General features: G+C 46.7%; 1 protein-coding gene across 4 annotated transcripts in view; it reads right to left on the bottom strand.

Annotated features, from left to right (window-relative positions):
* Positions 1-26,565, bottom strand: part of TMEM86A (transmembrane protein 86A) — a 110,846-nt gene that overhangs the window by 56,492 nt on the left and 27,789 nt on the right. The gene's annotated exons all lie outside the window — the stretch shown is intronic.

The raw sequence follows: 26,565 nt of genomic DNA, 5'->3' as shown, positions 1-26,565 counted from the left end.
CTTCGTGGTGCGTACAACCTTGTGCGCATTAAGCAAGGTGATGAATGGAAAACCGCATTCAATACGCCCGAAGGTCATTTTGAGTACTTGGTGATGCCTTTTGGGCTCTCCAATGCGCCTTCAGTTTTTCAGTCCTTTATGCATGACATTTTCCGGAAGTATCTGGATAAATTTTTGATTGTTTATCTGGATGATATTTTGGTTTTTTCTGATAATTGGGATTCGCATGTGGAGCAGGTCAGGTTGGTCTTTAAAATTTTGCGTGAAAATTCTTTGTTTGTCAAGGGCTCAAAGTGTCTCTTTGGTGTACAGAAGGTTCCCTTTTTGGGGTTCATTTTTTCCCCTTCTGCTGTGGAGATGGACCCAGTCAAGGTCCGAGCTATTCTTGATTGGACTCAGCCCTCGTCAGTTAAGAGTCTTCAGAAGTTCTTGGGCTTCGCTAACTTCTACCGTCGTTTTATTGCTAATTTTTCTAGCATTGTGAAACCTTTGACGGATATGACCAAGAAGGGCTCCGATGTAGCTAACTGGGCTCCTGCTGCCGTGGAGGCTTTCCAGGAGTTGAAACGCCGGTTTACTTCGGCGCCTGTTTTGTGCCAGCCTGACGTCTCACTTCCCTTTCAGGTTGAGGTGGATGCTTCGGAGATTGGGGCAGGGGCCGTTTTGTCGCAGAGAGGCCCTGGTTGCTCTGTTATGAAACCTTGTGCCTTTTTCTCTAGGAAGTTTTCGCCTGCCGAGCGAAATTATGATGTGGGCAATCGGGAGTTGTTGGCCATGAAATGGGCATTTGAGGAGTGGCGTCATTGGCTCGAGGGTGCTAAGCATCGTGTGGTGGTCTTGACTGATCACAAAAATCTGATGTATCTCGAGTCTGCTAAACGCCTTAATCCGAGACAGGCCCGCTGGTCATTGTTTTTCTCCCGCTTTGATTTTGTTGTCTCGTATTTACCAGGTTCAAAGAATGTGAAGGCCGATGCTCTTTCTAGGAGCTTTGTGCCTGATGCTCCTGGAGTCGCTGATCCTGTTGGTATTCTTAAAGATGGAGTTATCTTGTCAGCTATTTCTCCGGATCTGCGACGTGTGTTGCAGAGATTTCAGGCTGATAGGCCTGAGTCTTGTCCACCTGACAGACTGTTTGTCCCGGATAAGTGGACCAGCAGAGTCATTTCCGAGGTTCATTCCTCGGTGTTGGCAGGTCACCCGGGAATTTTTGGCACCAGAGATCTGGTGGCCAGGTCCTTTTGGTGGCCTTCCTTGTCAAGGGATGTGCGGTCATTTGTGCAGTCCTGTGGGACTTGTGCTCGAGCTAAGCCTTGCTGTTCTCATGCCAGCGGTTTGCTCTTGCCCTTGCCTGTCCCGAAGAGACCTTGGACACATATCTCCATGGATTTCATTTCTGATCTTCCGCTATCTCAGGGCATGTCCGTTATCTGGGTGATATGTGATCGCTTCTCCAAGATGGTCCATTTGGTTCCTTTGCCTAAGCTGCCTTCCTCTTCCGATCTGGTTCCTGTGTTTTTCCAGAACGTGGTTCGTTTGCATGGCATCCCTGAGAATATTGTGTCAGACAGAGGATCCCAGTTCGTTTCCAGGTTCTGGCGATCCTTTTGTAGTAGGATGGGCATTGATTTGTCGTTTTCGTCTGCTTTCCATCCTCAGACTAATGGACAGACGGAGCGAACCAATCAGACTTTGGAGGCTTATTTGAGGTGTTTTGTCTCTGCTGATCAGGACGATTGGGTGACATTCTTGCCGTTGGCTGAGTTTGCCCTTAATAATCGGGCTAGTTCCGCCACCTTGGTTTCGCCTTTTTTCTGCAACTCTGGTTTCCATCCTCGCTTTTCTTCAGGTCATGTGGAGCCTTCTGACTGTCCTGGGGTGGATTCTGTGGTGGATAGGTTGCAGCAGATCTGGAATCATGTGGTGGACAACTTGAAGTTGTCACAGGAGAAGGCTCAGCGCTTTGCCAACCGCCGCCGCGGTGTGGGTCCCCGACTACGCGTTGGGGATTTGGTATGGCTTTCTTCCCGCTTTGTTCCTATGAAGGTCTCCTCTCCCAAATTTAAACCTCGTTTTATTGGGCCTTACAAGATATTGGAAATCCTTAATCCTGTATCTTTTCGTCTGGATCTTCCTGTGTCGTTTGCTATTCACAATGTATTTCATAGGTCCTTGTTGCGGCGGTACATTGTGCCTGTAGTTCCTTCTGCTGAGCCTCCTGCTCCGGTGTTGGTTGAGGGCGAGTTGGAGTACGTGGTGGAGAAGATCTTGGATTCTCGCCTCTCCAGGCGGAGGCTTCAGTACCTGGTCAAGTGGAAGGGCTATGGTCAGGAGGATAATTCCTGGGTGGTCGCCTCTGATGTTCATGCGGCCGATTTAGTTCGTGCCTTTCATGCCGCTCATCCTGATCGCCCTGGTGGTCGTGGTGAGGGTTCGGTGACCCCTCACTAAGGGGGGGGTACTGTTGTGAATTTGCTTTTTGTTCCCTCTAGTGGTTACTAGTTTTTTGACTCTGGTTTTTCTGTCATTCCTTTTATCCGCACCTGGGTCGTTAGTTAGGGGTGTTGCTATATAAGCTCCCTGGACCTTCAGTTCAATGCCTGGCAACGTAGTTATCAGAGCTAGTCTGCTGTGCTCTTGTCTACTGATCCTGGTTCCAGTTATATCAGCTAAGTCTGCCTTTTTGCTTTTTGCTATTTGTTTTGGTTTTGTATTTTTGTCCAGCTTGTTCCAAATCTATATCCTGACCTTTGCTGGAAGCTCTAGGGGGCTGGTGTTCTCCCCCCGGACCGTTAGACGGTTCGGGGGTTCTTGAATTTCCAGTGTGGATTTTGATAGGGTTTTTGTTGACCATATAAGTTACCTTTCTTTATTCTGCTATCAGTAAGCGGGCCTCTCTGTGCTAAACCTGGTTCATTTCTGTGTTTGTCATTTCCTCTTACCTCACCGTCATTATTTGTGGGGGGCTTCTATCCAGCTTTGGGGTCCCCTTCTCTGGAGGCAAGAAAGGTCTTTGTTTTCCTCTACTAGGGGTAGCTAGATTCTCCGGCTGGCGCGTGTCATCTAGAATCAACGTAGGAATGATCCCCGGCTACTTCTAGTGTTGGCGTTAGGAGTAGATATATGGTCAACCCAGTTACCACTGCCCTATGAGCTGGATTTTTGTATTCTGCAGACTTCCACGTTCCTCTGAGACCCTCGCCATTGGGGTCATAACAGTCATGTACCAACGAGCTCCTCTTCCTAATGCTCTCAATGATCAGTGAAAAACAGAGAAGCAGAAGAGAACCTCGTTGTCACAGGACCATAAGTATGAAAATCGCAAATGAGTGAAGTGTCCATGTGACGACTACTGGAACCTGCATAGCTGAATCCTGACATCGCAGCTTCTGAATTCTCACAACTAATGCACTGAACACTTTTAGGATTCTCCCTTGCCGGTGGACGGTCATGTCAGCACAAGTATGCGATTTGTATACTTCTGACCACATTCCGACTAGACGTGCCCATCCTCGCTGAGTTCATTTTCATTGACGGAGGCCACACATGTCTAGTCAGCACGTGATCGCATGTATGTAAATCCCCAGCATGAGAGAATCCTGACAGCCAGGGCCGCCATCAGGGCATGACAGCCATGACTGGCGTATGGGGCCCGGTGAGCAGAGGGGGCCCGCATCGGGCCCCGTCTCATCTGCTCACCAGGCCCCCCCCCTTGCAGGTGCTGCAGCACACTATTGACGTGTGGGCCCGTGCCCGCACGTCAATAGTTAACAGCGGCTGCCAGCCAGTCGGAGGCTGGCAGCTGACTTGAGCGGCCGCAGTGCGCAGCCGCCGTCGCACTTCGCCGGCGTCTGACGTCATTGTCAGCCGCTGGCGAGTGCGTCCTTCACCTGCGTGGAGGAAGAGAGCTTTGCCCGCAGCAGGAGCATGGCAACGTAAGAACTCTTTTTTTTTTTCTTTGAGCGCGGCGATCCAGGGGGGACCCGGGGCAGAGATGCTGGACACAGGGGCAGAGATGCTGGACACAGGGGCAGAGATGCTGGACACAGGGGGCAGAGATGCTGGACACAGGGGCAGAGATGCTGGACACAAGGGCAGAGATGCTGGACACAAGGGCAGAGATGCTGGACACAGGGGCAGAGATGCTGGATACAAGGGCAGAGATGCTGGACACAGGGGCAGAGATGCTGGACACAGGGGCAGAGATGCTGGACACGGGCAGAGATGCTGGACACAGGGGCAGTATGCAGGACAGTGGACACGGGGGCAGTATGCTGGACACGGGGGCAGTATGCTGGACACGGGGGCAGTATGCTGGACACGGGGGCAGTATGCTGGACACGGGGGCAGTATGCTGGACACGGGGGCAGTATGCTGGACACAGGGGCAGAGATGCTGGACACAGGGGCAGAGATGCTGGACACAGGGGCAGAGATGCTGGACACAGGGGCAGAGATGCTGGACACAGGGGCAGAGATGCTGGACACAGGGGCAGAGATGCTGGACACAGGGGCAGAGATGCTGGACACAGGGGCAGTATGCAGGACAGTGGACACGGGGGCAGTATGCTGGACACGGGGGCAGTATGCTGGACACGGGGGCACTATGCTGGACACGGGGGCACTATGCTGGACACGGGGGCAGTATGCTGGACACGGGGGCAGAATGCTGGACACGGGGACAGAATGCTGGACACGGGGGCAGAATGCTGGACACGGGGGCAGAATGCTGGACACGGGGGCAGAATGCTGGACACGGGGGCAGAATGCTGGACACGGGGGCAGAATGCTGGACACGGAGGCAGAATGCTGGACACAGGGGCAGAATGCTGGACACAGGGGCAGAATGCTGGACACAGGGGCAGAATGCTGGGCAGAATGCTGGACACAGGGGCAGAATGCTGGACAGTGGACACAGGGGCAGAATGCTGGACACAGGGGTAGAATGCTGGACACAGGGGCAGAATGCTGGACACAGGGGCAGAATGCTGGACACAGGGGCAGAATGCTGATACAGGGTATGATGAAAGACATGGGGGCATGACTGGAGACAGATGGGGAAGGATTGGAGACAGATGGGGCAGAATGGAGACACAGGAGGCATGATTGGAGACATGGGGGCATGATTGGAGACACTGGGGGCAGGATTGGAGACAGATTGTGCAGGATCATGGGGCAGGATGGATATGATGGAGACAGATGGGTCAGGATGGGGAGATCATATGGGGCAGAATGGATACTCATGAGGGCAGGATGGGAGAACATATGGCTGACGCCAGGAATGAGACACACGTTGGCCAGGATGGCGAATATTATTACCATAGGGACTAGTTTAGGGATATTATTACTGCAGTGATGTATTTATTTTAATTTTTGAGGATACTGTTTTAAATGAGGGGGCGGTCCTGTTACTGTGTAGAGTGATACTATGTCGCCTCTTTTTCTTCATGTGGTGTAATGTAGAAGTTGGGAAAAATTAAGTAATGTGTTCTGCAAGCGGAGCTCGAGATAACTGTGTTATTTCCTGCAGAGACAAGTCCTGGCTGGATGAAGTGATGGCGGTCTGTGCAGGATGAAAGATGGAGGACTTCACCTAGAGACGTCACTGGTGAGTCAGTGTTACCTATAAACTGACACTATACACTGTATACTATATACAGAGGTCCTGTGTACAATGTCACCGGTGATCACTGTATTACCTCTACACAGACACTGCATACTAAGTACAGATCTCCTGTGAATACTGGCACTTATGGTGATAGTATGGTGCGCTTTTTTTTTTTTTTATTACTGATCAGAATTGTAGTATTCAGTCACTATGTGGTGGTAATATGTGGTCTGGACATGGTGTTGCGGTATTTGTTCCTTGTATGTGATATTATTGGTCATTTTAAAAATTGAAAAATAAGTAAATAAATCTTTATTTTTATATAGCGCTAACATATTCCGCAGCGCTTTACAGTTTTGCACACATCATCATAAATAAAAATATACCTAAATTGTATTGCATATTTTAACAAATATTTAGTAGGTTATAGTAGAGTAGGGCCCGGCCAAAAGTGTCTACCGTGTTATGGTGGCGGCTTAAAAAATCTTTTGGCCAAAACAAAAGCTGCCGGCTATATGTGTGATCTGGTGATGGGAACTGTTAATGTGTGATAGGTGAGAAGTGGAGTTTTTTCAAGAGAGAGTGGTGGGACTGTGGACAGTTTGAGGGGTGGAGCGTGGAGGCGGGGCTGGGGTGGAGCCTGGGCGGAGTCTCAAGGGGGCCCCGAAAATTTTGCCAGTATGGGGCCCCGAAATTTCTAGTGGCAGCCCTGCTGACAGCGTGCAGTGCTCACTGTGAGAATTCAGAAGTCTGCAGTCACAAAGAATGACTGCAGACTCATTACAAACCTGGATATCCCCTTTAGTGCTCCTAACATAAATAAAAACATGAGAATTAATATCACAAATAACATTTACATCCAGGTACCTTATAGATGTCGTCGTCTCTGGAGTAGTTCTTCTTTTCTTCATCTTGTCCAGATCCAATGATAAGTTTTCACATCCACAGCCGTCTCTGCAGACTTCCATCTTCTCCGCTCTTTTGCTGAAAGTCTCCACATGACGCCCTTAAAGATACAAGTGTCATTATAATGCTCCTGAATAAAAAATTGCCCCTCACTATATTGTCTGCACAAAATATGACCCCCACACTGTCCCTCTTATGGTACATACTCTTCACACTGACCTCTCCTTTCTATACCGGCCCCCTCTTCACACTGTCCTCTTACACTGTGTCCCCCCTATAGGGCCCAGTATTTATACTCCATATTTATACTCCATCCTCCCACCCTGTGTGCATGGCTCCCCATCTTCCCACCCTGTGTGCATGGCTCCCCCATCTTCCCACCCTGTGTGCATGGCTCCCCATCTTCCCACCCTGTGTGCATGGCTCCCCCATCCTCCCACCCTGCGTGCATGGCTCCCCTATCCTCCTCCCCTGCATGCATGGCTCCCCCATCCTCCTCCCCTGCGTGCATGGCTCCCCCATCCTTCTCCCCTACGTGCATGGCTCCCCCATCCTTCTCCCCTGCGTGCATGGCTCCCCCATCCTTCTCCCCTGCGTGCATGGCTCCCCCATCCTTCTCCCCTGCATGCATGGCTCCCCCATCCTTTTTCCCTGTCATACTCACCTCTCACCGCGCAGCGCAGAACTTCCCGGCATCTCTGCAGCGTCTTCCTTCCTGTATGAGCGGTCACGTGGTAGCGCTCATTAAGGTGATGAATATGTGCATATTCATCACCTTAATGAGCAGTACCATGTGACCGCTGAAGACAGGACGCGCTGCCGGCGCTGAGACGGAGTTGCAGCCACCGCTGGAGGAAGGTGAGTATTACGTCTTCAGGGAGGGGGGCGGGAAGGAGGAGGGATGGAGGAGGGGGGGGGGCGGGCACTTGACCCCGGAGTTTTATATATAAAAAAAAAGAAATAAAGAAAAAACCTAGCTCAAGTGCGCCCCCCCGCATCCTGCCACCCTAGGCACGTGCCCTCAAGTGCCTAGTGGCAAATACGGCCCTGACTATGGGTGAGCATGCTCGATCTCCGCTCTATTCATTGACTATGGGTGTGCATGCTCGATCTCCGCTCTATTCATTGACTATGGGTGTGCATGCTCAATCTCCGCTTTCTTTATTCATTGTCTATGGGACTGCTGGAAATAGTGAAGCATTGTATTTGGCTTTTTATGTTAGTCCCATTGACTATGAATGAAGAGGAGGTTGAGTATACGCACCTAATCCAATCAGGACAGAGTTCTGCAAGGTCCCATACTGTGTTATCGGGGTCACAGCGAGTCAGATCCCCAGAAATTAGTGGGTTGGAAAAAACCCCTATTGGGCTGGAAAAAAACCCTTTATTCTGCCCACATATGTATAATAGAAAGAAGCACCCGTCTTAGCTGCCGGGGCAGTTTAGGTAGGAGTGTATAAACTCTATATACAGGTGTCTGGCCTGGACAGTACTGGTAATAATGGGAAGAATTGGTGAGAGTCTCCATAATCAGCTGAAGTAGGTGGGGGAACTGCAAAGAAGACTGGAGACATCTGGGGATGGAAAAGTGACGATCACTATGAATATATTCACTGCACAGAGCTGCGGTTACTTTCCTGCAGATTATGCATTTACAGGACTTGTACCTCATTCCTACCACTGCAGATATTGGGGAAGTGTAGGCCTGTCTGACTGAGGACAAAGGTCTTTAACCTTGAACATAAATCCGGCCTCAGCTTTGGCGAATTTGCTCTATCAATACAGAAGTGACTATGGGTTATAATCTGTTTACAATGTCACGTCCAGCATTGTATCTCTGCGAAGTTCTGCTCATAGATGTTCCTTTAAATCAGTAAATAATAAAGCTGGCACCACTCAGCATACACACTGGTGCCCCAATTACCACTAATCCATAAGAACATCGAATATGAGACGAAAGAAAGGTGGTGTGCAAAAACTGCAACCGAGCGCTTAAACATAATACAAAGAATTTATTTACCGCTACATGGAAAATATCAGGCAAGAATGTTAAAAACAGAAAGCGCAAAGAAAAATAAATAAATAAAGAGTTCAAATATAAAAATAAACAGTACAAAATAAAAAGGTGCAAATGCAGTGCCCCAGAGTCCTGGTCGTTGCAGTAACGTCGCTCTGCCACTAAGGGGAGTGATGGTACGTCTGATGGCACTAAAGGAATTCACCTGACCAGGTATCACAGTCACACATTACACTTCACACTCTGGCCACCAGGGGGAGCACAGGGTTCTATGTATTAGGCCACTCCTCACACTCTGGTAACTGGGGGCTGGATAGGAAGTTAGAGGGAAGCTGACTGGGTTTTGCCCAGGTAACATCTAGTGAGAGAAGAGCGTTACTTGGGAAGATTCAGGGGGGTCCCTGTCAGGGGCGGGATCCTGACAGAGGCCTAGCACAGGACAGAGCGTTACGGAGCCGTGCCTGCACTTCATTGCGGCAGCATCTTAAGAAAGGACACGAAGCAAAGTATATTGTGGATAAGTGAGAAACGAGATCACAGCACAAAGGAGATAAAACCGTGAGGAGTCGTGCCCCAAGATCAGCAACATCCTACTGAGGCGCGTAGCCGGCGGCCGGAATGCCGAGGAAGTAACAGGCTCTACGCATTACTTTGAACTACGGCAGGACAGTTAATTATAGGTTGGCTGCCTCACCTTAATCACCTAATGAAGACAACGGAGGCAATTGTGGCAGAGGGGAGTCTCTAGGGTCCCTATAAAATAACTCCAGGCCTACCCCGTCATACGGGTGCGTCCTATCCATATCATCTGGGGGACGGAGAGAGAGAACAGAAACATACACGACAGTTGTGAGGACTATCCCGTGGTGCTCAGCAGGGAGGTACTACAACACACAGGCGCTAGAAGGTAGGCACTGATTTCCACCTGCAAAGGGAACTCTGGATGTGCCTTCGGATCGGCCGGTCTCAGACAGCCCTGTTAGCAGTGCTCTGGATTGTGGATGCTGAAGCCTTCAGTAAAGAGGTAAAGAGACTGCAACCCTGTGTCCTTGTTATTCATCGCACCTTGCACCACCCACCATCACCTTTAATTGGACGCCCCTTAGCAGGGCCACGGACCGGGTCTAGCCACCGTGACATCCTCAGAACTGAGACCGAGAGACCCGGTACCGAGTACCCCGCTGCCCTGCGTCTGGGGGTGCTCCACAAACAGGAGCGAAAACAGAATACCGTAATAAGCTGTTCCCTCCTAACCATTCCCCTAGATCAGGGATGCTCAAACTTCTTTGATCAGATTAAACCAGCCAAAACACCTTGGGTACTAGGGGGTATCACCCTGAGACATAGATGGTATATTAAAATATATAAGCCATAATGTCAGATATGAGCTGGTTTCGTTTTTTGGATTCCCTTCTCGCCCGAGACCATGCATGCCGCTCTATCCATTGCCATTTTAACAGTCAAGTGTTTCCTTACTCCCATAAACTACAATGAATATAGCAGCATTCATAACCCAGCCACTTCATTAATTCATTGACTCCTTTCTGTGCTATACAGAAGTCAAAACACCAGAAAACAGTGGCATGCAAAAGTTTAGGATCCCCCAGTTCCTGAACCACACCATCCTTGTATGGAGTTTTAAATATATGTATTTGGAATAAAGCTTGAAGATTTTTTTTTGTTATTATTATTGGATGTGCCTGTCCATCTCTTTTTAACATTAGACCTCAAAATAGCAGAGGAATGCAAGACGACCCCGGGATCTCACAGAACGGGAAGAATTGTCTGAGGAAGAATGGATAAAAATCCCTCAAACAAGAATTGAAAGACTCTTGTCTGGCTCCAAATATATATATATTTTTTGCCTAAAATACAAAGGAAAGGTGTCATTAAATCTAGGCCTTTTATAGATCATTTCATCTTCAAATCCCCTCTATAATTTGTAAAGCGCTGCGGAATATGTTGGCGCTATATAAATAAAATTATTATTTATTATTATTATTAACTGTTCACAATTACAGTAATTTTGAGCAGAGATGCCCAAACTTTTACATACCACTGTATATAGGGATCACAAAGGGAAACACAGTGCACCATTGAGTTTGGTAACTTCAAGCTCTCGGTTTCCAATGCAAAATCTTCAACAGGACCCCTAATCATGGGTCTTCATTAGTACTGGTCTTATATGGGCCAAAGGGACCATATGCTCCCCTCTAGGCTTCAGGGCATGGGTGCAACTGCAACTTCTACACCCACTACAGTTCCCCACCTGGCACCACTAACACAACCTATTACCTATCTCCTACCTGACATGGAAAGACGTGAGCAACCACCAGACACAATCTAGCATGTCTATGACCAGATGGTTGAGGGCGAAACAGAATGGCTTCGCGGGTCTCCGGTTTGCACCTCTGATCTAGGACAATAATGCTTACTAGTAATAATTCCACAGCAAAAAGTGCTTTACAGCTAAGGATAGTATGATAAATCAATAATCTGAATCTTATAAAACATGCCATGAATTTATGGAGGAGGTGCAACTCTCCATATCGGGACCGGGCACCTTCACTTTCTGTGTCTGCACCTTGGCAGGTATTGAGCATCCGCGGCTCAGGATGTTTTTGCCATTTTCTATGTTATTGAGCATGTGTTGGGCCATTCATGGTTTTGCTCATAGGAGAATGTATTTATATGGTTGTATGTCCAATATTGCATATTTATATGGTTTTACATTGATAGAAAAGGTCATGAAAAAATATGTTGCCCTGACCCCTGAGGAAGCCCTGACCAGTGGCAATACATGTGGCATGCGCAGTGACTCACCCTTGGCCACTAAATACTCTTTTCTGTGACCTTGGTTATTTTTTTTACCTCGAAATATCCGATGCTACATATCTTTCATGTGGTGACCATTTTTTGACCACTGGACTTATTATTTTACATGTAAAGAAATGTAATGATTCTACCTTATTGGCATTATTGTAGAGAGACGGTTGGGAAGGTTCAGTTTATCAGGATCTGCATTCTCTCATGTGTAGACTGATGCAGTAATTCAACTAAAAGGATTTCTTCTGTATAATTTGTACATTTCATATACTGTATATTTGCTATATCTACGGTTACATGTATTCATATTTTATATAGGGTAACACATATAATCACAGAAGTTCTTCACATATAGTGTTATTAAAGAGTTTATACAAGCCTGTCCATACAATAAATCTCCTGTGACTCCATCTCCTATCTCTACTCATCTGTGTGTTCCTTTAAAAAAACAAAAAAAAAAAAAACAATAGACACGGATTGTAAGGTCACCCCTGGGTATATAGCTATAGCTGCATCCTTGTGCGAATTCTCATCAATGTGCGATGACTGCAGAAAATGAGTCCATTATGTGTTAGCGCGTCCCATCAGCTGTAATACAATCCTCTGCTGCCTCCTCCATCCGCTGCGCAGGAGCAGCAGATACTGACACAGCAAAGTGTGATCGTGGACCAGAGACCCTGCCACTGTGCAAAGAACCAGCGGGGTCAATTAAAGCTTGGGGGTCCCAATTCAAAATCTCCAAACGTGCCCTGAACCATCATGCATGTTGCAGAAAGGGATCTTTCGGCCCTCATAGGTTCCAGGGCGTTGGTGCGATTGCAAACCATGTACCCACTATTCAACACCTAAGATGGTAAGAAGATGACTATATACCCTTCTGAAAGTAAATAATAGTACATGGAAATAACATTATGTATATATATATACCAAAAAACAGAGGCAGCCAACTAGTATAAAAGGTGAAAATGTGGTATTTAATAGCCCAAAATTGCGACGTTTCGGCTCCAAGTGTGAGACTTTTTCAAAGGCTAAATATATGCAGTGTTTATGTAAATACTACACTCCCTGACAGAAGTTATGTCGCTTATCCATGTGTTATGAAAATAAAAGCTTATAACCTGACGTTAAATTCATCCATTGGTTGTATAAATTATTCTTTTGAAAGCTGAAACCCTCCGAAATGTGGTTTAGGTTAAGAAAATAAATTGGCATCAATGCAGAAATATTGATCAGTTAATGGACACAGAATGGTCAGATTTTGGCAAGACAAAAGTTTTGTCGCCCACAGAAAGTAATGTGATATTCAAACAAATAATTAACTTAAAATACAAATATATGTTGCATAACATTGGTGAATGAAGTTGTGGTGCTATTAGAGTCATATTTAATATTTTGCGTGAGTTCCATGAGCTTGAAGGACTGCATCCATGCGGTTCAACAATGATTCATACAATTTATTAATGAAGTCATCAGGAATAGCACAGAATGCAGTCTTACATGCCTCCCAGAGTTCATCTAGGTTCTTTGGTTTTGTCTTCCAAGCTTCCTCTTTCATCCTACCCCAAACATGCTCAATGATGTTCATGTCTGGTGACTGGGCTGGCCAGTCCTTGAGCACCTTGATCTTTTTTGCCTGGAGGAACTTTGTTGTAGAGATGGATGTATGAGACGGAGCACCATCCTGCTGCAGAATTTGACCCCTTTTATGATTTGGAATATAAGAGGTAGCTAATATTTCTTGATATTTTAGGCTATTGATATTGCCTTCCACCTTGCAAATGTTTCGCACACCCCCATACTGAATGTAACCCAGACCATGATCTTTCCACCACCAAATTTAACTGTTTACTGGGTGTATTTTGGATCCATACAGGCTCCAGTAGGTCTCCTGCAATATTTGCGGTGGCTATGGTGTAATTCTACTGAAGATTCATGAGAGAAATCCACCTTCTGCCACTTTTCCAGCGTCCATCTGTTTAGCAGGCTGTGGGACTTTGCGAATGCCAAACGGTTTTTTATTTGCCTTTTGTTTAGTGCTGGCTTCTGGGCACTGATTCGACCATGGAGGCCATTTCAAGACAGAATCCTACAAACTGTTCTAGTTGACACAGGGACTTGAGGTGACCAGGCCTGTTGGAGCTCTGCTGCAGTGGAAGAGGGGCTTGCTTTGGATTTTCTAACCAACAAACGTTCCTACTGAGCAGTTGTCTTGCGGGGTCTGCCAGAGCCAGATCTGGGCTTGTCAAACACATCTCCAGTCTCTTCAAATCTTTTTTAATTCTTTGTACTTGACGCTGAGACACATTACAGGTGCCAGCCACCTCTGCAATGGATCAGGTCTTCAGCCTCTTGATAATCCAGGCTTTGGTCGCAGGGTGGATTTTTGGCATGTTGTCAGAGCTCAAGTTGCAGTTCAAGTGAAGGTCTGAGGTTCTGGGTTTCTTTTCATACACGCACTAATTAACCGATCATTTACTGAGCACAGGTGAGGATGTAAACTAGGATTGGGTGCATTATATGAACAGGCGACAAAACTTTTGTCTTGCCAAAATCTGACCATTCTGAGTCCATTAACTGATAAATATTTCTGCATTGATGCCAATTTATTTTCTTAACCTAAACCACATTTCGGAGGGTTTCAGCTTTCAAAAGAATAATTTATACAACCAAAGGATGAATTTAACATCAGGTTATAAGCTTTTATGTACATAACATGGATAAGCGACATAACTTCAGTCAGGGAGCGTATATCTATCTATATCCCAATGCATGAAGAAATCTAATAAAGAGACAGAGCCAAGGTCTCTGGGGCATGTGCCCAAAGTACAGGCATTGTGATACTCCTTAATCACCTTGGGGACCTGATCAAAATTACTGTCACACCTTTTATTGGTCCTCCAAATCGGTCATTTCCATGGGAAAAAAAAAACCTGCAATCAAGCTCAGTACTGCTACTTTACAAATCAGATAGCTGATCTTATACTTCTCTAGAAGAATGAAAACTACGCTGAGGATTAGCTGCAATATGTAGAAAGTTCCTGAGCTGTGCTGTGCTTTAATATCAGTCTGATATGCCCCTGATCTTTTCGTTCTTGTAATGTGCCTGGTATCCAACTGAAGTGGACATTGAAGATCAACGCTGTGAGCAGAGCCTTGCCTGTCAGCCTATCATCATTGCGGAGAATACTCCCTATGATGCTGATTGGCTGACAGCAGCTGACTGATGGATAGGCAACATGTCCTTTTTAGATGAATGCCATCCACAGTGTACAGACTCCAAGGAGATCTTTAATACTGAGCTTATAACACTAAATTTTACCAGCAGCAGAAATGTACAACCTGCTGGAGGTTCCCCAATAACACCTGCTAGCTGGCCTGTCTTATACATGAAAACCCTCCTTAAAAGCCTTGTCTCATGACGAGCGGCTGGTATTGTATTGTTAGTGTACTAATAAATCATATTTTGAATGTTTGCGCCATTTTCCATAATCCCCCTTTTCCGTCAAGCCCTTCATCCCATACACGGCACTTCTGTCCATAACATGACGGCAGATGTCATTTAACCTGGGCTAGATTCCCGCAGATGTCGCTCGCAGTGTAATGTCACCCAGTCTTCTCCATGGATTCATACTACGCTCATGCAAGATTTCTGATGGTGCAAGCGCAGATTGTTCACATAGTATGTTACAAAGCAGAAGGCTAAGCGTCATATCTGTCACCCCTCGACCTGCAGACATGCTATGGATGGGGCAAAGGACTTGCAGAACAAAGGGATGTGGCTACAGTAACATGAAGAATGCAAACAAAAACTTTTTAAACAAAATTAATGGGATGCATAAATGTTTTTTGGTGTTGTAAATATTAGCTATAAGGTGGCCTAACACTTTAAGCGATAAGTGATGTTCCCCTTTAAGTCTCCAGTAATGTTTTGTACTGTTGACACTTTGTTACGCGTAGTGTGACATTGCTTTACATTCCACAAGATACAACATACACAAGTAGCACTGGCAGAGGGAATTATGAAGATCCCTTTTACCCCCCTGATTGTACCATGTATAGTTAACAGGATGAACAGTCAGGGTTTAGTATCCTATCTGGATTCGCGTACTAAGTCTTTTGTGATTCTGAGAAGAGAAAATAAAATGTGCCTCTTCGGTGAGTCCAATTCTACTCATCGGAGATGAAATTATGCTTTATTTTAGGCCAGAAAATGGGTCAGTTCCTGGAGAGGAGTATTCCCTACAGTTTTTTTTATGTGAGCCTTGCATAAGGCATAAAAAGGGGCCGTCCAGTTTAGGTTGTGCTTCTTCTTTCTGGAATCTAAATGTTTTTACCTACAGCACCTCCGCAGGATGAAAGGAGAACTGCAGCCCAACCATTAAAATCACTGAGAAAATCCATAGACAAAACCCCATTCTCAATGTACGGTAATTCTTGGCTTTAAGGCATAGATTAAAAAAAAAAAATCCTGGTATGGTCACTACACAAACAATAATGGGCAGATGCAACCATCAGAGACTGGGCACTAAAGGTTCCACTGACTAAGAAGCCCCGAGATAAGCATACCTAGACAGATATGGTATTATTATATGGGTAGTGATATTTGAGAGCATTGTGTTGGCACTCTGATGAGGTGGCTTTGTGTTTTGCACCACCAGTTATTGGAGAAACCACTCTGAACACTGCTGTGAATTCTAGTTACACATAAGGACTGTCAGAGGCTGCAGACAGTCACACTGCATCTAGCTGCAAAAGGTCTCTGCGTTTAGCCTGGCAGACACCTTCTTAACCCTTCTGACTCTTTCTCCAGCTCTAATTGACAAACTTGGACCTGGGTGTTTATAGACTCCCAGCTTGCTGCTGGCAGTTGCCTGTGATAGTTTCATTTCCCCCAGTTGAGGCTTGGAGCTATAGCAGTCAGCTATCTTCCTATTTGGTGTTGCCGGAGGATGTCTGTGTTAAATCTCTGAGTCTACTCAAGAAAAGTGATCCCCTTGTTAGTCTATCCCAGCTGTCTTTAGTGATAGTGATAGTGATAGATTGATTAGCGCTTACCCCATCATTCCCTAAGTAGTAGGGAATACCAGGGAATCGCCAGGGTCAGGCAGGTATTAGGTTCTTTCTCGGCGATTGGTGCAGAACCTATGTAGGGACGCTTAGGGCAGACAGGGTGATCTTAGATCTGCCTAGGGGTTTCCACTGTCCCCTTCCCTAGTGTTGTGCTCTATTCCCTTCATCCCTTCGTGTTGCACTCAGTCTTTCCTACACTGCGTGTGACAAGGACGTACAAAGATTGTTTTTTTTTTAGTTGCCCCAGAGCATTTTATAGTTTTCTGATGTAAGGTAGACCCTCCAAAGAGTTGAGGGTTTGTAAGAAAGACTAAATGAAGACATGGACCCACTAGGCCTCTAAGATTTAGGGCTTTAAGGAGTGGAGGCTACAGCACTGTACGTTCTTCCCACTCTACAAATAATTATGGACAATCCCCAGGTTGTTAACCCTGAAGTAGTCTTCTTCTAGCAAAGGCTCAAACACAGACAGGCAGCAAATCCAAAATTGACATTCAAAATCTCCAGGCAAGTCACCGTTCGACCGAGCACAAGTTGAGTTGGTGAAGTGGAGATCAGGATGGGCAGAAGACAAAATCACACAGTCAGGATAACAAGTCGAGTCCTGACCATAAACTGCAAGAACGAACCGGTAGCACATGAGAACCAAATGCACCATTTTTCCCAAATAGGAAGACCTTAATAAAGCTTAGGACACCCTGTACTGACTGAAGATAGGAGCACGTTGCACATACTGGCCCTTTAAGAAGCAGAGATTGAACACATGTACAAGACCCAGAGTGGCACAGAAGAGCGGTGGCCAGAAGCAGAATTCAGAGCCAATTTTTTTTTTCAGCCACACTACTTGTTGGCTAGGAGTGTTAGGTGCCATATTTTTAAAGGGATTGTCTATATGAGGGGTTTTCACATTTTAGGTCTGATCTTTAGGAGTTTCAATCACTGTGCGAGATGAACCGGCTAATCTGGTATTTGTAGTGCTCACTCCCCCGAGGTGTCATCATCATCATCTGTAGATACAGCACGAGTGATCAATACTCATACGGAGCAGTCACTGAAGCTGCTCCATGGCGTGACACCGAGCACCGGAGCCCACGAAGGTGATTTCACGAGATGTGAGCGTCAATCAGCGTATCTAAAAGCTACCAGGCCATCGCAGGATTCTTCCCTCCCGGGACATCGGCTCATGGATTAAATTAATGAATCGTATTCATTATTCACGATTTTCCAGATCGCCAATCTCTCATCTTAAAAATACTTCTGTATTTTCTGGCACAGGAAAGAGATCACTAAATATAGCTAACAAGGACGAATATATTAAAATCGATAGTGAGATAAAGTGCTGTTGGGCTTAAAAGCTCCGCCGCAGGCAGTCCTGGTTAAGGGAATTAGGAGCTCTAATATTATTTATTCATGGGGAGGGGGTAGTCCGCTGCGGCTATGCAGCACATCATGGCCTGATGTGGATACTCATTGCCAATCAGCAGAGGTGACCTACAGTAATTAAAGATTGGGGGTCAGTTGTACTGCCATTAGAAGTTATACATTACTTAAAGGGGTTGGGATACAAGCCGGGAAAGGTGAAAGAGCCCCGGTGCATGCACACGGCTGTGCTTTAAGGGCAGAGAAGTACGTCTGTGCGGGAGCGCGATGCCAGGGACACTGTGTGGATGATGTAGGAACGCGTCAACCACACAACGCTAGGAGGACGACATCGCAAGAAGAAGGGAGGCAACGGACGAAGAACAGCGACACCTCTCAGACTGCGCCGTAGGTGAATATAATAAAAGCTCTTTTTCTTGTCTTGCAGGTCGGGTTGGGGGCAGATATACAGCATTATAGAATAACTAGATGGTGGCCCGATTCTAACGCATCGGGTATTCTAGAATACGCATGTCCACGTAGTATATTGCCCATTTACGTAGTATATTGCCCAGTCACGTAGCATATTGCCCAGCGACGTAGTATACTGCCCAGCCACGTAGTGTATTGCCCAGCCACGTAGTATATTGCCCAGTCACGTAGCATATTGCCCAGCGACGTAGTATATTGCCCAGCCACGTAGTGTATTGCCCAGCCATGTAGTATATTGCCCAGCCACGTAGTATATTGCCCATTTACGTAGTATATTGCCCAGTCACGTAGTATATTGCCCAGCGACGTAGTATATTGCCCAGTCACGTAGTGTATTGCCCAGCTACATAGTATACAGCACAGCGACGTAGGATATTGCGCAGCTACGTAGTATATTGCACAGAGCCACATAGTATATTGCACAGGTTTGTAGTATATTGCCCAGCCTTGTAGTATATTGTCCAGCCTTGTAGTATATTGCCCAGCCTTGTAGTATACAGCAGAGCCACGTAGTATATTGCCCAGTCACGTAGTATATTGCCCAGCGACGTAGTATATTGCCCAGCCACGTAGTGTATTGCCCAGCCACGTAGTATATTGCCCATTTACGTAGTATATTGCCCAGTCACGTAGTATATTGCCCAGCGACGTAGTATATTGCCCAGTCACGTAGTGTATTGCCCAGCTACATAGTATACAGCACAGCGACGTAGGATATTGCGCAGCTACGTAGTATATTGCACAGAGCCACATAGTATATTGCACAGGTTTGTAGTATATTGCCCAGCCTTGTAGTATATTGTCCAGCCTTGTAGTATATTGCCCAGCCTTGTAGTATACAGCAGAGCCACGTAGTATATTGCCCAGTCACGTAGTATATTGCCCAGCGACGTAGTATATTGCCCTGCCACGTAGTGTATTGCCCAGCTACATAGTATACAGCACAGCGACGTAGTATATTGCACAGAGCCACATAGTATATTGCACAGCTTTGTAGTATATTGCCCAGCCTTGTAGTATATTGTCCAGCCACGTAGTCTTGTAGTATACAGCAGAGGCACGTAGTATATTGCCCAGCCTTGTAGTATATTGCCCTGCCACGTAGTGTATTGCCCAGCTACATAGTATACAGCACAGCGACGTAGGATATTGCGCAGCTACGTTGTATATTGCACAGAGCCACATAGTATATTGCACAGCTTTGTAGTATATTGCCCAGCCTTGTAGTATATTGCCCAGCCACGTATTATATTGCCCAGCCACGTAGTATATTGCCCAGCCTTGTAGTATACAGCAGAGCCACGTAGGATATTGCCCAGTGACGTAGTATATTACCGAGGCACGTATGTCACAGGGCCAAAAAATAAAAAATAAACATACTCACCTAACGATCCGAGGGCCCCTTGTAGTGTATCATACTCACCATTCTTGTCGCTGCTCCTCCGCGTCCCGCCTCTCCTCTTCCTGCGATCCTGTGCAGATGGTAGTGCTCGGCTTCAGGAAAATGGCCGCGGGATGCCGCGCGTGCGCAGATCGAGATCGTGGCGGCCATTTTCCTGAAGCCGAGTTCCATTGCAAGTGCCAGGGCTGGTGGGAGCAGGACCTATGAAGACGTCGCGGTCACATGACCGTGACATCACGGCAGGTCCTTGCCGCACACCAGCCCTGGAACGGGACCTCACCGCAAGCTGACGCTTGTCATGGAGCGGTCCGGGGAGCGTGGCGAGGAGCGAGAAAGGCGGCAGAGGGTAAGTATAGCAGGTTTTTTTTTTAATTTATTTTTAACATTACATTTTGTACTATTGATGCCGCATAGGCAGCGTCAATAGTACAAAGTTGGGGACACACAGGGTTAATAGCAGCGGTAACGGAGTGCGTTACCCGCGGCATAACGCGGTCCGTTACCGCCGGCATTAACCCTGTGTGAGCGGTGTATGCGGGCGCCAGCAGTGAGTGCGGGGAGTAAGCGGCCATTTTTTTCTGGACTGTGCGCGTCGCTGATTGGTCGCGGCAGCCATGACAGGCAGCTGCCGAGACCAATCAGCGAGCGAATAACCGTTACAGAAAGACAGACGGAAGTGACCCTTAGGCAATTATATAGTAGATGTATATCAAGCCTTAAAGGTGGTGGCCGTATCTCATATCGGCCAAACCTGGTGACAGGTTCCCTTTAAAGGGGTTGTCCACTACTTTCAATTAACCCCCCAATGTATCCCCCCGGGGCCCCTAATGAATTGTGCAAATACCTTCCGTTGCCGTTTTCGCCTGTGAGCGGCGCTATTCCGGCGGCTGAGTCTGGGTCACGTGACCCCCAGGCTGCAGCCGCCGCTTATTTCCGCCGACGTCACGTCAATTTCGAGACTCTGGAAATTGACGTGAAGTCATGAGCAGGCGTGACCCAGCCTTACAGTCAGCAGTCACTCATCAAGAGTGACTGGGCTGTGGGAGGGGCTGCAGGGCTGTGCTGGGGGCGGGCGGGGCTGTGCTGGGGGCGGGCGGGGCTAGCCAGGGATGTGTAATTGTGTACGTCCGATCACAATGTGATGTGCGAGCGTGGGGGTCTGCGTGCCGGCGCTGGGATGTGCCGACTCCGGGGGTCTGCGTGCCGGTGCCGGGATGTGCCGACTCCGGGGGTCTGCGTGCCGGCGCCGGGATGTGCCGACTCCGGGGGTCTGCGTGCTGGCGCCGGGATGTGCCGACTCCGGGGGTCTGTGTGCCGGCGCCGGGATGTGCCGACGCCGGGGGTCTGCGTGCCGACGCCGGGATGTGCCGACGCCGGGGGTCTGCGTGCCGGCGCCGGGATGTGCGGGCGGTGCTGGGGTCTGCTGCAGGGGGGGGGGGGTCATTGGTGTGTCTCTGTTTGCAGGCATCGTCCGATGGGACTACAAGTCCCATCGGGCTCTGCCTGCTACAGTAACAGTGAGTGACACATTAGCCAATGATGGGACAGTAGTAGTCCCATCATCCGGCTAATGTGTTGAATGTAGAAAATAAAACAACACAATCACGTATACAGTACATACATACAACACACACCATGTGACATGTAACATGTGACATCATGCAACATGTGACAACATGCGACATGCAACATACGACATGCAACATGCGATGACATGCGACGACATGCAACATGGGACATACGGACATGCGACATGTGACATGCGACATACGATGACATGCAACATGCAGCATGTGACATGCGGCGACATGTGACAACATGCGACATGCACCATGTGACATGCCATGACATGCAACATGCAGCATGTGACATGCCATGACATGCAGCATGCGACATGCAACATGCGGAAACATGCGATGACATGCGACATGCACCATGCGACGACATGCAACATGCGGCGACATGCAACATACGGCATGCAACATGCGACGACATGCACCATGCAACAACATGTAACATGCAACATATGACATGCAACATGCAATAACATGCAGCATGCAACATGCGATGACATGTGACATGCGACATGCACCATGCGGCGATATGCGACGACATGCAGTATGCGAGGACATGCAGCATGCGATGACATGCAGCATGCGATATGCGATGACATGCGACATGCAACATGTGACTACATGCACCATGCGATGACATGCGGCATGCTGCATGAGACATGCGATGAAATGCACCATGCAACATGCGATGACATGCAACATGCCACATACAGTACATACATACAACATACATATAGACATACAGTACATATAACAGATTACATACTCACCATCACTTGTCACCTTGATCCCCGAAGCCAGTGTCATCTGTAAAAAATATTAAAATAATAAACAAACACTATACTCCCTGATCCGCAGAAATCCAATTAAAACGAGTGTCCCTCGACGATCTCCCGTGGAGAGCAGAAGCATCAGCTGATGCAACCGCTCTCCAAGGGCTCCAGGAATACAATGATGGAAGGTTTCCTTCCACAATGTATTCCTCACAATGTATTCCTACATCCCTGTGAGTCTCTAGTCTCACTTATGGCATTGCTGTGTGAGAAATTTTTCCACGCAGCAATTGCCATAAAGTGAGACCAGTGAACTATAGTAACCTCTCAGTGATGCACTGCAGGAGCCATTGTCTCCTGTCAGTGTGTCACTGAGGGTCCTATAGAGCAGTGACATCACCCGATGTCACTGTTCTATAGGGGAGATCGTCGTGGCACTCGTTATTAATTGGACTATGGCGGACAGGTAGTAAACGGTTTATTATTTTACGTTTTTTGCAGGCGCTGAAGGATGGTAAGTATGGTTAAATAAAGAATATTAAAATACTTTTTCCTAATGTGTGTGTATTTTATTAACCCTTTACTAGTATTGGATTAATAATGGATAGGCGTCTTATTGACGCCTCTCCGTTATTAACCCGGCTTAATGTCACCTTACAATAGCAAGGTGACTTTAACCCCTTATTACCCCATATCCCACCGCTACACGGGAGTGGGAAGAGAGGGGCTAAGTGCCGGAATTGGCGCATCTTACAGATGCGCCATTTCCGGGGCGGCTGCGGACTGGTATTTGGTATTTGTAGCCGGGGGGGGGGAGGGCCCAATATCCATGGCCCCTCTCTAGGCTATGAATATCAGCCCGCAGCTGTCTGCATAGCCTTTCTGGCTATAAAATATAGGGGGACCCCACGTCATTTTTTTTGGGGGGTCACCCTATTTTAATAGCCAGTAAAGGCTACGCAGACAGCTGCGGGCTGATATTCATAGCAGGCTACAAATATTGGCCCCCGGCCGTCGGCTTTCCCCCTCTGGTGCAGAAAATTGCGCGGGAGCCCACGCCATTTTTTTCCTTTTTTTTAATCAAATTAAACGCTCATTAAGGCCTCTTTCACACTTGCGTCAGTACGGGTCCGTCGCTATGCGTCGGGCCTACGTACCGACGTACGTTGTGAAATTTGTGCACGACGTGGGCAGCGGATGCAGTTTTTCAACGCATCCGCTGCCCATTCTGAAGTCCGGGGAGGAGGGGGCGGAGTTTTGGCCGCGCATGCGTGGTAGAAAATGGCGGACGCCAGATATAGATATATCTATAGATACATAGATGTTTCTATCCATATATCTGGCTGCTTTCATACATCAGGTTTTTGCCATCAGGCACAATCTGGCGAGTTTTGAAAAAAACGGATCAGTTTTTTTCTCATAGAGTTGTATTAGCGCCGGATTGCGCCTGATGGCCACACGTTTCATCCATTTTTTGCCGGATCCGTCAAAAAAGCTGTTTCCTCTGGACGGAAAATACATACAGAGGAACGGTTTTTCTGTCCAGCGAAAAACCCACAGCGATGGATCCGGCGAAAAACGTATGAAACTGAGATGTGAAATGATGAATCCGGCCTCCGAATCCGTTTTTTCATGCATGTTTCCATTCAAATCATGCACATTTTCCGTTTATTTATTTATTTCCAAAAACTGCATCAAAACCGTGCAAAAACCGCACCAAAACTGCACCAAAAACTGCATCAAAACCTGGTTTTGGTGTGGTTTTGATGCAGTTTTTGGTACGGTTTTGATGCAGTTTTTGGTGCCGTTTTGATGCAGTCTTTGGTTCCGGTTTGATGCAGTCTTTGGTGCCGGTTTGACGCAGTCTTTGGTGCCGGTTTGATGCAGTCTTTGGTGCCGTTTTGATGCAGTCTTTGGTGCCGTTTTGATCCAGTCTTTGGTGCTGTTTTGATGCAGCTTTTGGTGTAGTTTTGATGCATTTTTTATGCAGTTTTTGGTGCGGTTTTTGCGTGGTTTTGATACAGTTTTTGGTGCAGTTTTGATGCAGTTTTTGGTGCAGTTTTGATACAATTTTGGTGCGGTTTTGATGCAGTTTTTGGTGCGGTTTTGATGCAGTTTTTGGTGCAGTTTTGATGCATTTTTTATGCAGTTTTTGGTGCGGTTTTTGTGCGTTTTTTATGTAGTTTTTTATGCAGTTTTTTGTGCAGTTTTGATGCGCTTTTGGTGCATTTTTTGTGCGGTTTTGATGCATTTTTAAATTCGCTTTTGGTGCGGTTTTTCTGCATTTTGGTGCGTTGTTGAAAGCTAAATAAAGATGTATTATTGAACGAAAAAAAAAAATTTGTGATGTCATTATTGTCCAACCTCCTCTTTTACATTTGTCCAACCCACACTCCATTACACACACAGATAGACAGATAGATGATAGATGAAATGGATAGACAGATCTACATATAGATAGATCTATAGATGCATACATCTATCTATTCCTATATCTATCTATAGATACATCTGGATAGATATATCTATTGATAGATGTATGGATAGCGTAGGGTGTGTGTCCACTGTCCGGATTACATCCGAATTAGCTGCAGATTGGATGCTGCGTACTTGTAGTCCCATCAGATGATGCCTGCACACCCCCCCCAAAAGACCCCCCGCACACACCCGAACAGTCCCGCACACACCCGAACAGCTAGGCACCCACCCAAAAAGCCCCGTATGCACCCGAACAGTCCCACACACATCCGAACAACCCGCAGACCCAGCACACACATACACGCACACAGACACCGCCCACATTCCGCTCACACACTTCCCTCCTCCCGAACTGCAGCGTTTCTCGGACCCACATCCGCATCTAAACTGCAGATCTTTTTTACATCTGCGGTTTTGCTGCGGATGTGCCCGACTCAATAAAAGTCTATGGGTGCAGAAACGCTGCAGTTCCGCACAAAAGAAGTGACATGCTGCGGGAAAAAAAAGCTGCGTTTCGGTGCGGCTTTTTCTGCAGCATGTGCACAACAAGTCTGCGGCTCCCATAGACTTACAATGGTTGTGCACTACACTGCGGATTTGATGCAATTCTGTGTGGCAAAAAATGCTGCAGATCTGCAATCAAATCCGCAACGTGTGCACACAGCCTTAGCATTTAGTGAACCTAGCAAAAAAGCCAAGCAAAAAAAAAGTGTGGGTTTTGCACTTTTTTTGCAATTTCATCGCACTTTGAATTGTTTTCACATTTTCTGTTACACGACATGGTAAAACCAATGGTGTCGTTCAAAAGTAGATCTTGTCCCGCAAAAGACAAGCCCTCACATGGCCATATTGATGGAAAAATTATGGCTCTGGAAAGAAGGGGAGCGATAAACGAAAAAAGCTCCAGGGGTGAAGGGGTTTAGAAACATGGATATGGACATATCTATGGAAATAGACATAGATATATAGATATATCTGTATGTATTCATCTATCTATCTATCTATCTATCTATCTATCTATCTATCTATCCATCTATTTGTGTGTAATGGAGTGTGGGTTGGACAAATGTAAAAGAGGAGGTTGGACAGAAATGACATCACAAATCTTTTTGAAGATAGAGGAGGGAGAAGTTGGGGTGTGTTTTGGAGTGGGTGTGCCAGGTGCAAAGTTACAGGCGAGTGCAATGCATCATGGAACTTGTAGTATTAGAGCACAATAACTCAGGAGAAAGGAAGTTGTCGATTAACCCCATGAGAGCTGGATCCAGCACTAAAGATGTGCTGCTACAGCATGATAAAAGGTAATATTGCTAAAATAAACACAGTAGATGTTTTCAGTGGCACATAATAGCAAGATTTATGAAAAAAAAAAAGTTATAGTAGTGGACAACTTCTTTAAACTCCATATTAAACCTGTATGCAGCCAGCTCCTGAGCTCCACCTGGTGGCGATTGTAGGCAGTCCAATTTATAATTACGGTATATCCTGGAAATATGTCTATGATGAGGATTTGGAGCTTTGTTTATTAAAGAAAAAAAAAGGATAAATAGTTGCTATAAACACATATTAAATAATAAATGACCAAAGAATTTTAGACCTGTAGGTTTTTTTTCTAGCATTAGCACATAGGCCTTTGTTCTTTGCTACCCATTGGAAGGTATAAACGGGGCATCTTATTTGCAGGATCTCTTCATGACGACAGATCCTTTTAGAACAGAACTAAAAGTCATTGATCTCCATGAGTTATTCATGCCCCGTCTTCATGAGTTTGAGGACATAGGTTCTGTTACCTGTCTTGTTGTAGTATCACCTTTAAGACAAGAAAACCTTCACTCCGAGGTCTATGTTTACAGGCTCCTTGTCAGCACTTATAGTTTCTGCCCCCTGTACTGACCTGACCGGCCGCTGACCCAGAACCTGTCGATTCCCCTTGGAGTGCATGGAAAGGAGACACTTTATCTGCACAGTCAGCGATTATTACAACAATTAAACCCGAAAGGTCCGACATAATCTGCAATACAGAATGTATCACCCAGACCGGTCCATGTAGAGGAGATCATA

This window comes from Ranitomeya variabilis, chromosome 2, assembly GCF_051348905.1.
Source record: "Ranitomeya variabilis isolate aRanVar5 chromosome 2, aRanVar5.hap1, whole genome shotgun sequence".
NCBI classification, from domain to species: Eukaryota; Metazoa; Chordata; class Amphibia; order Anura; family Dendrobatidae; genus Ranitomeya; species Ranitomeya variabilis.
The sequence above is the reverse complement of the archived record's forward strand: the minus strand, read 5'-3'. Positions and strand labels throughout refer to the sequence as shown.